Source organism: Lepidochelys olivacea, assembly GCF_965140295.1.
Source record: "Lepidochelys olivacea isolate rLepOli2 genome assembly, chromosome: 3".
NCBI classification, from domain to species: Eukaryota; Metazoa; Chordata; order Testudines; family Cheloniidae; genus Lepidochelys; species Lepidochelys olivacea.
The window spans coordinates 134786266-134802545 of NC_140413.1; the positions used below are offsets into that span (position 1 = coordinate 134786266).

The 16280-nt window shown below is 41.5% G+C and overlaps 1 long non-coding RNA gene across 2 annotated transcripts in view; it reads right to left on the bottom strand.

Annotated features, from left to right (window-relative positions):
* Positions 1–509: 509 nt before the first annotated feature.
* LOC311517656 overlaps positions 510–16280 on the bottom strand; it is a 125009-nt gene continuing 109238 nt past the window's right edge. For both annotated transcript variants that reach the window (XR_014710753.1, XR_014710754.1), the window contains exon 3: positions 510–597. This is a non-coding gene — a long non-coding RNA (uncharacterized lncRNA). The remainder of the gene's footprint in view (positions 598–16280) is intronic.

Genomic DNA, 16280 nt, shown 5'->3' on the forward strand with positions numbered 1-16280 from the left:
TAAGTAACTTTGAAAAATATATCATATACATTATAGTGAATCACATAATGTGCTCAAGCCCCTCTTCCTTTGGAACGGACCATACTGGAAAGGCCAACACAAGCTGGAAAGAAGCATGTTGATGAGAGAGCTTGCTTACAAGAACTAAAAGAGTTCCATGCATTGGCAGACTTTTTGCTGAATAGGTCAGCAGGGTTTGGAAACTTGGTCCAAGACTTTTTGCATCTTTGTACAAGTTCCTAGTTGCTCACAGGTAGTGTAATACTCCCCATGAACAGATTTAAAAGAACATGCACAAGAGGTAAATTGTATGCAGGGTACACAAAGTGACAGATATTTTTAGAAATAAATTCTGCCTAGATTTTATATATTGCTTGTAATTTATACAAATTTTATTTTACAACAGTTATGGAAATTATAGCTAGGCTGTTTATAAATGCCAAACCCAACATAACATGCTCCACTAGTGTATTTGAATTGAGGTTAGATAACATACATAAATATACTTACACATTTCTATGATTCAGAATTTGATGCAGAGTAAATATGTAAAGAATCTGCTTAGGTTTTTTTCAACTCTTCTTCCAAAACTAGTAACTACAGGGGAAAAAAGACAGACATACATCATTTCACATATTTATAAAATAAGTCAGTGTGTCTGTTCATTAGGGCTTCAGAATCAGACTTCTAGATGCCTTCCTCCTGAATATAGTGGGAGGAAAAGGTAAGAACCCCTTTTCAGATGTAACCAGATACCTCATTTGACAGATTGTAATGCTTAAAATCCTTTCTAATAGAAAACATGTCAAGACATGCGTCTTTCAAATGCTGTCAAATAGTTCAGCCCCCATATTTTACATACCCTCCGGATTAGATTCATATGTTTGGTTTTAAAAGTTAACCTCTCCATTTCAGTAGGAAAAAAGGCAAAGCACTTTTGGTAGGTCTCACGCACAAATAAAGCTAGAGAGGATGCATGATTCATTATTACAGTGCATACACACTGAGATACTATAGTGATTAGCAGTATTGCCAATGACAAAACATTCAGGTTCCCTAAACATCATGAAATTGACTTTAAAAAATAAATCACCTTGAGATTTTTTTTTTTAATTTGCCTTCTGTTTTTTAAGCCTTTAAGGTTTTCAAGGTTTTCTCCACAAGTATAAGGGCTAGGCACTTTCAGCTTTTATTAAAGCAAAACAAAAAAGGACGCTCACAAAAATCACACAATTTTGGAGTGAAAGTCTGACCCACTGAAGTCAAGGGAAGTTTTGCTATTGACTTCAGTAGGGTCAGTGTTTCACTCAAGGAGCTGGGTTTTAAGGAAAATCCCAAATATTGTGAGATATGCAATCAAATTGAGAGTTGGCAACGCTACATATAAGACCCTGAAGCAATAGATAAATGCACAATTCTTTTTGCACCTGATCCTGCCCCCGACTGGAAGCAATGACAAAAGTCCCATCAGTTTCAATGAGAGCTGGACTGGGGCCTTTGCATATGTGGGCTCTTATAAAGTTGGTCATTCAGAGCTAAATACATGTATTTTTAAAAACCAAATACCATTATAGATATAATTAGGAGGAATATTTGAATTTCAAGTGATTAATTATTTGTGGCCTAAAATACTCAACAGTGTCTCTTTAAAATATTATTTGCTGGGTTGATTTGGGGGGGGGTGGGGAGGAAAGGGCATGCAAATAAAGAGTAAAGAGCTCATCCTCCAGGGTGAACTTCACCTCTGTCCAAAGGGTCAGCCTATTTTGAGGACTCAAGTAATGCAGGGTGTGTGCAGGCAGCCTGCACAGGGGTAAATTTCACCCACAGTCCTCTCTCAGGCAAAACAATAGGACTTTTCCCCAAGTAAGGACAGCAAGACTTGAGCTACAGCTAATCAACCTTCTAGCAAGTTAGGATTTTTAGATTTAAGCCAGTAAAATAAGTTTGATGTATTTTTGGTGTTCTGTTCTCCCTTCATGTTTTACTTGGACGGTGTAATTTAAATCTCATTTGGTTCTGCTACCATTTAGCACTGTTATTACAGCCTTGTTTTTGAAGACAGAAGAGTAATCCATATGTAAAAATAACAGTATTGCAGACGCAGACAGCAGATGGTGTTATTAAATACCTGGTCAAAGTCTAAGGTCAGAACACACTAACAATTAACAGGACATACTATCTGTTATTTAATGGGTAGCCTAAGAGATGTAAGGTATTTTTAATGCGGTGTAGGGTGGCCAATAGCATGTTCAGATCTCCATTCGACCCCTCCGTTGTATAGATATTTTGTAATACACTTGTCTAAACTTCACTGATATGAATAATCATATTCAGCTTTGCCTCCTGTAAAATTTCCCTCCTTTGGCAACTAATTCCTCATTTTAAAATTGGCTATGAGAATTAAAGCACTTAAAATGATCAACCTATTGTTGCCCCTTTTCTAACCTACTTGGCTAGTCAAAGTTTCTGGTTTGTTTATTTACAAAGAATGTGCAAAGTCCTATATCTCTAAACACAGAAGGAATCAAGTACCAGGAAATAGTTTCTTTTGCTCAGAGCACCGAGAATGCTCTTTTCAGCATGCACTCTGATCCCAAAAACCTCTCTCTAGGTGTCTTCCAAACCATCATTTCAGTTTTCTGTGTGTTCCTCTCCACCCGAACATTTCCCCAAGTTTGTCACAAGACCCAGGCGAACCCTCCACTCACCTGGTGCTAGTTTCTGGGCAGATTCTATTAGGTTTTGTTTTAGGTGTGGCTCCTTAACTATCTTTTACAACTGTCTTAAATGGGGGACTCAGTCACACAATTTGGATTGGTTCAAACTCAATCCATAATGTTTCACCCAACTCATAAGAGTGTGCTTTTCCCTTTGGGCCAGTCCCATTTAGGAGGGTAGGGTATAAATCCTATGTTCAGGTCCCTCTTGATGAGGAAGACTCTTCCTTCTTGGTAGATCCTGTTGTTGCTCAAAAGCTGTGACTTCCATACAAAATCCCACCCCAACCCTGCAAAAAGTCTTGTCTCCCATCCCCTCTTGAGGCCTGAATTAGCCTGGGCCAGATCACATAATCCTGATCCATCAAACAGGATCATTCTATTAAAACATCCACAACTGTCCCTAGTAGTGTAGTCAAGGGTAAAGTGAGCTTACTCACTTCTCATTTGGGTAACATGGAGTTTAGTTTAGGTTAGTTTACTCACTTCTTTTTTTAACCGCTATACCACGGCTATATTTTCATCCAATTGTGTGTACCCAGGGAGCCTGATACAGGAGACCTAACTCTTTCCAGTTTGTGTGCTCTGTGGTTATGAAAGACGGATGCCTTAGGTGCTCCTTGCCTTCTTTTAGAGCTATGATGCCTATTTTAGAGGTATAAGGAAAGCCAGCTGCATTACTTTTAGAGCTATAGACCTGTAAACAAGCTCACTCATTCTTTCTGGGGTCTTCAGGGAAGGTGAAGAGGCTTAAAAGTAGGCTGTGAACTGCTCTTCAGGGTAGGGCCTATCTTTATTTTGATTATTGTACAGTGCCAAGCACATTATCAGTACAAATAGAGTAATATACAGATAATGATCCTGTGACTTTATATATTAGTCTCCTACAAGGTAGACAATGGGAAGGAAGCAATCCTTTCAGTGGACAGAGACCAAAATTTTGCTGCCAGTAATACCTTCAATACTGTACTTTTAATCAATTATAACTACTCTCTTGCTAGGAACTATGAGTTTGTGAGCAAAGTACATTTTATTATTTACAAGGTTCAGATCCCAAATATAAACAGATGGTGCCAAGATGACTCTTACTGCATAGTGATCAAGGTATTTTCATATTCATGGACAAAGCATGAATGATTAAGTAAGCAGAACTAAAATCTGTGAGGAAAAGTATCTTATAACAATGCATACATTCACTGGGATGTTTTGTGTCTAGTTATTATTCCAGTCAGAATAATTTAATATAAAGAGAGAGCCTAACTGGACTCTTCTGTCTTTTGGATAAGATCAAATCAGGTAATATCTGGTGGACAAACACTAGAAAATCGGGAGGCCTTCTTGTTTTTTTTAGTAAGTCAGAGAGTAGTTCCATTCTTCTAGTTCTTGGTTGTATTTTTTCCCAGTCAGGATTGTGAGCTGCAAGGTGTGGAGTATCCTCATCTTCCAGTTGATTATGGAAATTGAGCACCTTAGGGTCTGATCCAGCTGCTCTTATCAGAGTAGTCTTACTCACCCAAGCAGTCCCATTGATTTCAATGGGACTGCTTGGGTGAGACAGGACTACTCACACAAACAAGGGTTGTGGGACTGGATCCTTCTTATGCAAGCCATATTTCTTTACTGGTAATGATGCTTCTCAAGGCAAAGGCCTGATTTCACTGTTGCTGCTTTCACATGTGGTCATGTTGGAGTGAGGATTTCAACACTGAAGAATATTTCTGGGCAGACCCTCAGCATCACTCAGACTTGGCTTAGATAGACTTTTTCTTACTGCTAGTTACATCAGCTGTGTTGAATTGTGACACTTTCTTGTGTGAGTGAATACTAGAAAACATTATGTAAGTGATTTCCAAACCATTGGGCCTGTCCTTCAGTGCTAATTTTTCTTATTGTTTTCATCTTGGTCAGCTGTTCCCCACATTTAATCACTGGTATATTTGATGGGATACTTCTGAGAGATTATCAGATTGGCATTTAACTAAAAACATTGTGAGAAAAATCAAGAAAGGAAGAGTTTACTGACATTGTTGCCAGGCAGTTCTATAATATTGACACCTTTGCCCAGATCAGAGGTAGGCCCTAGAGTAAATAGATCACTTGGGGCCTGATCATTTTCTCCCCTCATGCTATCGTAGGGACCTCACAGTATGTTCAAATGGAATCAAAGGCAGAGCTTTGTGATATGCCGCACTTTCTTTTTCCTTGAGTTTATGGAATCCCTTTGGGGATACAACACAAGGTAGGAATTCCATGGAGTAGAAGTCAGTAGGTCTGGGACAGGCCTGGAGCGTGGCTTAATTCTGCTGTACTCACCCTCTCAAAGCTGTGGAGAATTTGCGAGCAAGGATGGAGAGCTTCCAGAGGGCTGTGGTCACATTCTTCTCAACCCCGGATGGAACTCACCTGTTGGTGTTCTGCTGCTGCAGTCCGGAGTGAGCTTTGCAAAGATCTCCAGAAATACTTCTGCTTCCTGAAGTTCTGCTGCCACAGGTGGTCATCACAGCTCTGCATCACAGCCCTAGCCCACCTGTCATGCTGGTGGGATGAGCACAGAAGTGGCACGCCACCAAGTGAATCCACTCCATGGAAATATGATGCAGAAGTAACTGCTCAGTTTTATCGTTCTCCTCCTCCTCTAGCAGTATCTGCATGGCATCTCGGAGGCTGCATCCCAGCTCATCCAAAGCCATCCAGCTCTGTGACTGCTAATACATCTGGAGCACTCTGTTCCTACTAATGACTGCCGAGATCTTAAGGCTCAACAGTGTTTCCTTCATGCTGCCTGACAGCAGTTTGAAAATGGCTGTGGATCAATAAAAACAGAAGAATTATGGGATACCAGGAAAGCAATCATGGGAGTTTGTTAATTTGACCCCACTCCCAGAATTGCAGCAGGCTCCAGTAGGTATCCCACAATGCTCTGCAAGAAAAATCTCAGAATGCATAGAGTTTAGCACCAATACATTGCACCATGGGATATTTGCACAAAATGCTGTGCAGTTATTTAGAAAAAAAAACAACAAACCAACCAACCAACCAAACAAAACCCCATAGACTTGTGTGGGGCTCAATGATTCACATGGGAATAGTTTAAGCCAACACGTTATTTTGGTCTAGGTATAGCAGAAAAACATACTGAAAAACCTTTCAAATAGAATTGTAGAATCACAGAAATGTAGGGTTGGAAAAGACCTCAAGAGGTCATCTAGTCCAGCCCCCTGTGCTGAGGCAGGATCAAGTATACCTAGGGGTTCCCAAACCTGGTTATTGGCTTGTTCAGGGTAAGCCCCTGAAAGGCCATGAGACACTTTATTTACCTGTGCGTCCGCAGGTATGGCCGCTCGCAGCTCCCAGTGGCCACGGTTCGCCATTCCCAGCCAATGGGAGCTGCGGGAAGTGGCACAGGGCTTACCCTGAACGAGCCGTGAATCAAGTTTGGGAACCCCGACCTAGACCATCCCTGACAGGTGTTTGTCTAATCAGTTCTTAAAAACCTCCAGTGATGCGGTTTCTACAACCTTCCATGGATGCCTATTCCAGTACTTAATTATCCTTATTGTTAGAAATGTTTTTCCTATTATTCAACCTAAATCTCCCTTGCTGCAGACATGCCTGCCATGTAGACAAGGCCTAAATTAATGTTAACCCCATCTGCATAAAGAATCCCATCTTCTCTTTAGAGCCATGACATTTACCCATGACTTTCAGGGCATCCATAGATTGAAATGGCCAAGGCCCTCCTGCCGAAAAGAAACAAACTCATGGCTCTTACAGATGTTTTTCCCGTGTAGAGAATGCTATTGTTCTTGTTTGAACAGTGGAAAGCTTTGCTGAAATTCTTATAATTTATGCAAAGTGTCATTTTGTGGCTCCCCCCCCCCACCATCTTCAGACCAAATGGTGTGTTATAATGGCATTATAACAATAATAGATTGTATTGTATCATTTTGTTTGTATAATTTGTAGCAATTGGCAGGGCACTCAGACCCTGTGTACAGGCACTTTTATGTCTTCTAAACCGAAAGAAACACAAAGGAAATAATATGTGAAAGCTCTGATGACGTTTGAAAATTACCCATATTTTTGTCATGTGTGTGTTCCATGTGAAGGTGAAAGCCCTATGCAGCAGAGTCACTGCTCCTAATTGTATGTTAGGAGGCATGTTATAGAAATATTTATCTTAACAGAAAATGAAATGTGCAGGTAATTGCAATTGCCAGGTAATCTATCTGTAAAAATGTGTATATGAGAGCATCCATAGCACAAAAATGGACACAAAGTTTGTGCAACGCCCTTCCTCTGCCTTTTCTTCCTTAAATCCCAGAGAAACTCAAAAGAACCTAATAAAATTCAAGACAGCAAAAGAGCTATCCACAATGCTGAAACACTCCTTCACTCCAAATCATCTCAATGCCAGCTGTTTAATTTACTGCCATTTGGTTTGGTTTTGGCGAATTGGTATTAGCATTTTTGGTGGGCCTACAAAACAGCTTTTCACTGCCTCCACCCAAACATGACCCAATCCTGTCTTTCATGATCACACTGCTGTACAAGACCAGCCTGACAGTTCTGGTGAGGATTAATCCAATGATTCTTTGGGATAAATCCCAAATGTAACTGATTGCTTTTCTATAGAAGTGTGCATGTTAGGAGGAACCATAGAATGATGACCTCTCCAGTGCTGCCTCAGTTTCCCACTTCTTTGTGCCTCAATTTTCCAATTTGTCAGTAGGCTCCCTCTTGTTCATTAGGGCCTAATCTAGAGAAGAGAATGATTAAGAACATATTTTATTACAAGCAGCAGGACATGGACACACCAACGTGAATTAAACCCAGGACTCAGAATAAGCTGTTATGTGGCAGAACAGTGTACCAGAACCTCTTTCATGCTGCCTTATTCTCCTGAAGCCATGCCCTTTTTTAAAGCAAGTTTCTAGGTATTATGGTTGAGGAAACAGCCTCAAAAAAGGTGAATCAAGTGTAACAGATGCCTGCATTAGCTGAACCTGAAACAATAGCTCTGAGAGGTGTAAATTGTCCCATACATTTCCATGGATGCCAAGTCAGATAATAAGGTTGACATTTAAACTATTAACTATTTCACTGCTCAAAGCACTTGCCGCAGGATTACACTATGAAGGCCTGCACAATCTACTGGGAGTTGGGAAAAAGGAGAGGGCAAACCCAAGAAGCCTACGAGCCCAATGGGGCATCTGAGGTTCCTTGAGGGACAGCCAAGAAGCTCAGTGGGGGTCCATGAGCTTCAATGAGGGGAAGAAAAGCACAAGAAGTCCAGCAGAGTGGAGTGTATTTGGACTCCACTGAGAGAGACACAAGCCCAAGGAGCACAAAGACCACGTACAAATCTGTTTTGAATATCTGCGCAATGGACTGTGAGCCATGCCTCAATGTGGGTGGAATGTATTTGTGAGTAGAGCTTGAAAGAGTTACTGCCTCTTTCTTCTCAGATACGACCCCTGCCTGGTTAGAGCCCACAGGACCGGGTCAACAGCATTGTGCTACATTTTGCACATTCCCCAAATGAGGAGATTTATAAAGCAGCCACATGGGCGTATATTCACCAAACGCTAGACTTGTCACCCTCAGGGAACACAGGCTTTGATAGGCGAGTTTTCCAAGCAGTGATTTGAAAAAATGTTAGCCTGAGGGACCGTAATGCTTTCCCTCCCTTTTTCTGAACTAATTGCTAGTAATGTTGCACTACTGAGGAAGAAAAGAAATGTTGGTCTTGCTTCTAAATTTTCTTTCTCCAAAACAGGGTGTCTGACAACCCCAAGTCATCCCAGCATCAAGTGGCAGGGAATCTGGAATCACGTTCCTTGGAAAGAAATGTAAATAGTCATGCTTATTGCATTTCTCTTGAAAGTATTAGTACATTGTTATTAAAGTGTAAGTGTTTTATAGCTGTTAAAAGAAAAGGAGTACTTGTGGCACCTTAGGGACTAACAAATTTATTTGAGCATAAGCTTTCATGAGCTACAGCTCACTTCATTGGATGCATTCATGAGCTGTAGCTCACGAAAGCTTATGCTCAAATAAATTTGTTAGTCTCTAAGGTGCCACAAGTCCTCCTTTTCTTTTTGCGAATACAGACTAACAGGGCTGCTACTCTGACACCTGTCATTATAGCTGTTAAGTACACCATTCTGAGGGGTACACAATAAGGAACTCTCCACCAGCCTCACTGATCTTGTGGACAGACAGGCCAACCCAAAAACTGGCATAGAGCGGATCATCAATAACTCCATGTCTGAGTCCTGTGGATCTGCTGAAGGTTGGAGGAGCAAATTGACAGGTTTCAGAATGGTAACCAATGTGGAGCTAATGTAAATGCAAAAGAGAGGTTGTCCATGTCGCTATGTGGAGAGGATCGCATTCTGCATCCTGCAAAAGGGTGAGAGAGTTTCTGCTGCAGAATATACTTCCCCAGAACCCCAGAATTCTCCTTGTTACACAACCCTTTCTGAACCTCCCATCACTACATATGGTTCCTTAAAGACACATTCTAGCCTTTAATCAGAATTAGCTATGCACTGTTAACTGTCAACAGCTCTTTTGTTCCTCTAATGGGTGTTTGCTGTTGCAACATTGTGCTTATTAACCTTTGTCAGTGACTCAGCATGACCCTTACATTGAATACCGGAGTTTCAAGATGGGGTGAGGGTAAGACAGTGATGGCTTAAACAAGCATGTCTGCAGAGTATGTGTGGGTGGGTGGGGGGTGTTCTTTTTTCCTGTTCTTCTTTTAACCAAATCTTGATTCATTTTAAATATTTTTCCCACAAATAAACGTAGATAGGAAGTAAATGCAAACACGCCAATCATTAAAATGTCGTTATTAACAAATAGTCATTGATGTGCCTCTACTGTAGGAAGAAAGATGGATAGAATGAGTAAGAGCTAGAAGAGAAAAATAAAAGTTTCGGGAGAAGAGAGGAGAGGAATCCTCTGTAAAGAATTCAGCACGGAAGTAAAAAGATGAAAGACAAAAAGAACTCTGAAATCTAAAAAGAACAAAGAGATAGATGTTAGAAAAATCTGACCCATTAGGAATATCATTCAGCAGCTTTGCTTGTATGTAAAACGCAATTGTACAGTGTTAAACCAAGAAAGGTAATGATTAGTCTGTAACAGACAGCATGTCCACATGAAAAAGTTGCACTGATTTAACTTATGTGTGGTTTTAAACAGATTTAGTTAAACGAGTGGACACTCTTATGTTGGTTTAAACCAGTGTTACTTTAGCTTCTTTATTTTGATTCAAATAAGCCTGATTTAAATCAAAATAAGAGTGACAAGGTGGGGAAGGTAATATCTTTTATTGGACCAACTTCTGTCGGTAAGAAAGACAAGCTTTCAAGCTCACACCCAGTTCTTCTTCAGGTCTGAAGAAGCAGACCTGAAGAAGAGTTCTGTGTAAGAACAGAATATTCAAGAGCTGTCATTTCTGATAACGTATTTGACCAGTCTCTGATCTTGGGAGAATAACAAGATTTCCATCTGTGCAAGATAAGCTCTTTGGTTACAAGGGCAGCTCAAAAGGAAACAGAGTCCCTGAGAATTTGTACAGCCTAATTCCACCTGCATCCGAGTTAGTTTGAAAGTTCCAAGTGTTAAAGGAATATCCACAATTAAAATGTATTCTGTCCCACACATCTCTCCAAACACCCTTCACCTTAGCACAGACCCGAGCATGAACATCAATGAACCCGGAGCTTTCCTATGCCACCAACATTTAATATTCCTCTTTTATGCGAGTGTATCTTTAGGAGAATCTTATGTTGAGTGAACTGAAACTGTAGATCAGGTATGGATTTTTTAAATATTATGGCTGATATTCCATTAGGATAAGGGGGAGATTTAAGGGTCATGAGAGCATGGTCAGCAAACATGCAGCGTAGGGCCTAATGGTCACATCACCTTAGACCTGTAGAAGATCTATGTGTGAGCTCGAAAGCTTGTCTCTCTCACCAACAGAAGTTAGTCCAATAAAAGATATCACCTCACCCGCCTTGTCTCTCTATCACCTTAGGATTTTTAAAACATAAACAGCTTTTTAAAAAAATTAAAAGTACAGGCCTCAACAGAAGTGGAATCTCACCCAAATCATGTTGGTTTGTGAATTCCAATAATTGGACCCTTGCACCACAGCAACATTTGTCCTTGGCAATTTGTTCTGTGACGCCATTGAGCTCCAGCCTTACTATCTCATCTTTCTCAATTGCAAGGAAAGTAAGAAGAAAAGGAGTACTAGTGGCACCTTAGAGACTAACCAATTTATTTGAGCATAAGCTTTCGTGAACTACAGCTCACTTCATCGGATGCAGTGAGCTGTAGCTCACGAAAGCTTATGTTCAAATAAATTTGTTAGTCTCTAAGGTGCCACTAGTACTCCTTTTCTTTTTGCGAATACAGACTAACACGGCTGCTACTCTAAAAGGAAAGTAAGGTCACCCAGCCATGTCTGAACTAGCGTTGAATGCGTGTAGTTTTTTGGCATGTGTTAATGTGCTCATTGCACATTCAGCACTAGCCACTCCAATTGGTATGGTGAGAGAGAGTCGACACATTTCCATTTCTGGTAAAACATTATCAAGAGAACTTGACATTATGAAATTCAGGTACCTCTGGACTCCACTTGACAAAATGAACACCTCTGTGTCCTTGGTAAAATAACACATCTTGAAAGACATGATCTCATGAACCAAGTCCAAAGAAAAATATGAGTATTTTCCATGAGTTTAAGAACTTCTTCCTTTCACTCTTCTAGCATTATATTTTGAAGTCTGCTGGGATGGAGGAAACCAAATAGAGTAGCTACCTCTTGAAATCCCTCATACCAAGATTTTAGTTCCCCTACCATATTGCCTAAGACCTCAAAATATTTCCTTTGATGGTTATCCTTTGCACCTAACACAGAATCGTGGACAAATTCATCATCCATGTGGCATACATATCTCTTCCTGTGGCTTGGATCGTTTGCATTTTCAAAACCCATTGTTTCCCACCTGTTCTGAGATTCTTCTACAATTTCCTCATACTTTTCTTCAGATCTGAGCTTGCTGATCTTGTTCACTTTGCTGTCAAATGTTTGGAGGACTTGGAACAGGTCAATATTATTTGATGGGAGTATTCCAGAGGCTGCAGCCATGATAACTAAGATCCTATGCCACCATAACAGATTTAGGTAGAACATCCAATCCATCAGAGACAGGTTGCTTTTTGCTTATCGTATGTTCTCACTACTCCTGTGTTCAGTGACAGTTTCATCTTCTAGGCATTCAATTATACGCTGAAAATTTACTATCATTGCCTCAGTGGCTTTCATTTGAGCTTCCTATCTAGTCTTACAGAATGCCTTTAAATGTAAAGGTCTCCTTCGTTCTTCAGAAATATGTTCAATTTCATCTGCAGCCTCAATCCTGTCAATGTCTTCAGGGGCCTGAAGTGCATCTCCAATTCCTCTCCCATTTGCAAAACTGTATTCTTTTGAGCCAGAGTTTGAAGATTATTTTTATACTTAATAATTAGTTTTTTTCATCTATGGTTAGTCTGTGAAATATCTATATATTTCCTACAAAACTGAGAAGAAAACTTTCAGTTCTGGACTGGTCTTATCTTCAGCAGCATGGAACAGAACTAGATTAATTTGATGAGCTAAGCAATAGATGTAATGTGCATACATTTTGCCTCTTTTGCCTGAAAGATATTCTGTCATTTTTTGCTCGCAGTCCTCCACAAATTGCAGCCATAACACTGGCCCCGTTCATATACCTGTCCAGACATATATTTGGGGTCTAGTCTATACTTGCAGAATAAAACATCAGTTTACTGGTCACATAAGCATAGGTGCCGAGTGTCTAATCTGCCAGGGGGTGCTCCCCCTGGCTCTGCCAAGGCCCCGCCCCCACTCCACCCAAGGCCCCACCCAGCCCCACCTCTTCCTGCCCCTGCCTCTTCCCACCCCGCCCCTTCCCCACCCAGTTACACCCCTCCCCTGAGCGCACTGCGCCTCGCTCCTCCCTCCTGCCCCCCAGTGGTTACTGATGCTGTGAAACAGCTGATCCATGGCAGGTGGTAGGCGGTGGGAGAGAGAGGGAGGCGCTGATCAGCAGGGCCCACTGGTGGGCAGGAGGCACTGCGGGGAGAGGGAGGCTCTATAGGGGTGCTGCCAGTGGGTGCTAAGCACCCACCATTTTTTTCCCGTGGGTACTCCAGCCCCGGAGCACCCATGGAGTCAGCGCCTATGCACACAAGGACGTAGCATCTACCTCATTCTGCCACAAAACTTACAAAATTCTCTCTTATATCTACTTGTCCTTTGATATGATCAATATTAACAAAGAGAAGCAAAATGACTATTTGATCAGTATAGCTAATATCTGTGGTTGCATCTGCAATGACAATAAAACCGTAGCTTCTTTGCAGCTATTAGGTATGTGCCTCTTGGTTTCTGATGATAATCATCAATAATTGTCTTGCTCAAGTATTTGATTATCTTGGTATCACTAATATGATGGGAAAAAGTTATATTATGTCTGGCAAGTAGCTTAATGATGCTCAAGTAAATACCACAATTGTTTCTCTCCAGCACTTCACAGTGACCATGGAAGAGGAGACCTAAACTAGCTAAAGTTTTCACTGTGTCAAGCAATATTTTTAGTACTTACATTTTTTAATATTTTCAGATGCTTCTTTATTAAAACAAGCATTGATACTATGACCTTTCAAACTGTAGAATTGCCACATGACTACATGTTGTTTGCTCCTCCCATGAACAGACATTGACTTGAGCATATTCTTCCAATCCCAGTTAACCATGTTGGTTTTCAAGTTTCTTTATTTCCAAACAACCAATAAATGTGACCATATGTGAAATTTAAAAGATATGAGTTTGCTAGCCACTTGACATGCAAATCTTCATGCAGTGCTATTGTCATTCTGTAAAATGAAGATGAAAAATGATGGCTTGTAGGTAAAAAAGGAAACTATCGTTTTCGCATATCACTTTCAGTGGGCTGGAAAGGACCAATCTATACAAGCATACTTAATTGCTCAGCTGATTAAATGGAATCTTGAAAGCAACTTTTATTAGCTGGGCACTTCACACCTAGTTCATCAGGAACACTCATAGAATATCAGGGTTGGAAGGGACCTCAGGAGGTCATCTAGTCCAACCCCCTGCTCAAAGCAGGACCAATCCCCATTTTTTTTGGCCTCAAATCCCTAATTGGTCCCCTCAAGGATTGAACTCACAACCCCAGGTTTAGCAGGCCAATGCTCAAACTACTGAGCTATCCATTTCATTGTAGACCTGCTTATCTACAGGGCTTTTTGTTTTGCTCCTTTCAAATTGGGGTGGGTTTTTTTGGTTTTAAGATCACCTATGGTTGGTTTGTAGCTCATCTACATGGTCTTCATTTGTGCTGGTTTCAAGCAAACTTTCTCTGGAAATATCATCAGCCATGACTAGAGGTGCAACTTCAGTGGTACTGCACAAATTGTTTTCCTGATTAAACCTTGACACAATGACAGATTCATGTAGGGTGACCAGATGTCCCAATTTTATAGGGGCAGTCCCTATTTTTGGGTGTTTTTCTTACATAGGCTCCTATTACCCGCCACACCCATCCCGATTTTTCACATTTGCTGTCTGGTCACCCTAGATTCATGCTTGATGAATTGAGAGGCAGTTCTTGACTTTCTACTTCAGACTGCAGGAGTTGATCAGGAAGTTTACAAAATGACAGTTTCTGCTCCTTAGGATCTTTGGAGGCAGTTTGTAATGACAAAATCTCCTTTTTCTTTTGTAAAATCAGACTTGTATTTGTACTTAGGGTTTTCATTTTCAAACATCTTGCCATATGAGAATAACTAAACTGGAAGTATATAGGCCTAAATAAAGTGTATTTTTGTGCTGTTTCATTTTTCCTTCAGTTATAGGGGTAATCCTGAAAGAAAGAAAGAATAAAAACCTGCACCTGGAACCATCTTTTTGTCCCTCTGCCCTTGGCAGATGGGAGAGAGAAAGAGAGTGGCATGGACCAGGCAAGGCCCGGTCAGCCTTTGCTGACTGTTAAATCTGTCACTGACTGGGATACAATTAAAGTGCTCTCCAACTCAGTTTCCCAGGAGGAATTCAGTTTCTCTGGGCTTACTGCTGTTGCCTTCATAAAGGTAAGAGTATAATATAATAGCAGGCATGTCATAGTTACCAATATTTTCCCAGAGTTTTAATACGTTTAGTGATTCTGGAGCAGTCATAGCACTGGGACTGAACTTGTGTTCCAGTAACGTTTTAACTACAGATACTGCCACAAACATGATTTCTGGAGCTAACATGTACCTTCCAGGGCCTCAGATCATTTAAATGGGCCTGCTTGGCTTAACTGGGATAGAGCCGCCCCACTTAATGTTTCCACATTATTGGTTTATTTTCGACAAGAAGGGCTGAGATTCCCCAAAGGACTGAATCCTCATATGTGCCAGGGAATGGAATTTAAGCCTGTGGCTAGATAGGACTGTATTGCTCTAGTGCAGTGGCTGCTGTTACCAAAGACCTTGCCAGTAAGTATCTAAAGAGGGTAGAGCCCAGCTAACAGGACAGCGTCAAGGTGTACACTGATTCTTGTTCTGTATGTACCAACAGTACCAACAATGCCTCCTGGAGCAAATCAGCATGCAGGGGGAATGGACCTGCTGCTACAGCCATAAAAGGGGGGCCCCTGCTTCCTCCCTGCCCACTTTTGAGGTGGGCAATATCATCAGAGTCAGAGGCAATCGTTTTGCTCAGAGACAAGCAAGGGAAGGAGGCTTCATGCACTCTGCCCTCCTTGCACTTTTGTACAGCAGCAGGGAGGTCTGGCCCATTGTGTTTAATGGCACGTCTGTGCTGGGGGCATGTTGCTTGGGTGTGAGGAGAACAACAGATTGGAGGAAAATTTTGTCTCCTCCTACATGCCCCATAGGGTGCCCGTCAGAGCAGAACTAGTATGGCTCCACTGCTGGGGGAGGCAGGATTCCTGCACAGCTGGTATTTGGGTGGCGCAGGAGGCAGCATAGGTGCTGGAACTAAGGGTGCTGGGGGAGCTGCTGCGCCCCCTGGCTTGAAGTGGTTTCCATCATATCCAGGGTTTACAGTTTGGTTCAATGGCTCTCAGCACCCCCACTATACAAATTGTTTCAGCACCCCTGGGGGACAGTCTGGAAGAGAACAGGCAGAGCTAGATGACCAGTCACTAAGGAGTTCCAGCAGCCATTGCTTGCCATGGAGAGGATACAGCAGCAGGTGCTCCTAGAAGCTGTGGCGTAATGCTGCTGTCATTCCACAGCGGATTTCTTTCCTCCCACAGATCCATGCTGCTTAGAATGGTGTAGGGAAGTAAGGGGGAGCGAGGGGGAAGGAGAGATGTGGCTTCTCTTACATAACATCATTGATTGGTACTGAAGCAAGAGAAACTTTTATCTGAAAAACATGCAAGTTAATTCACCTTAAGTGAACTGGTTGTGTGCTATAGTGGAAGAAGCAGACAACCAGCT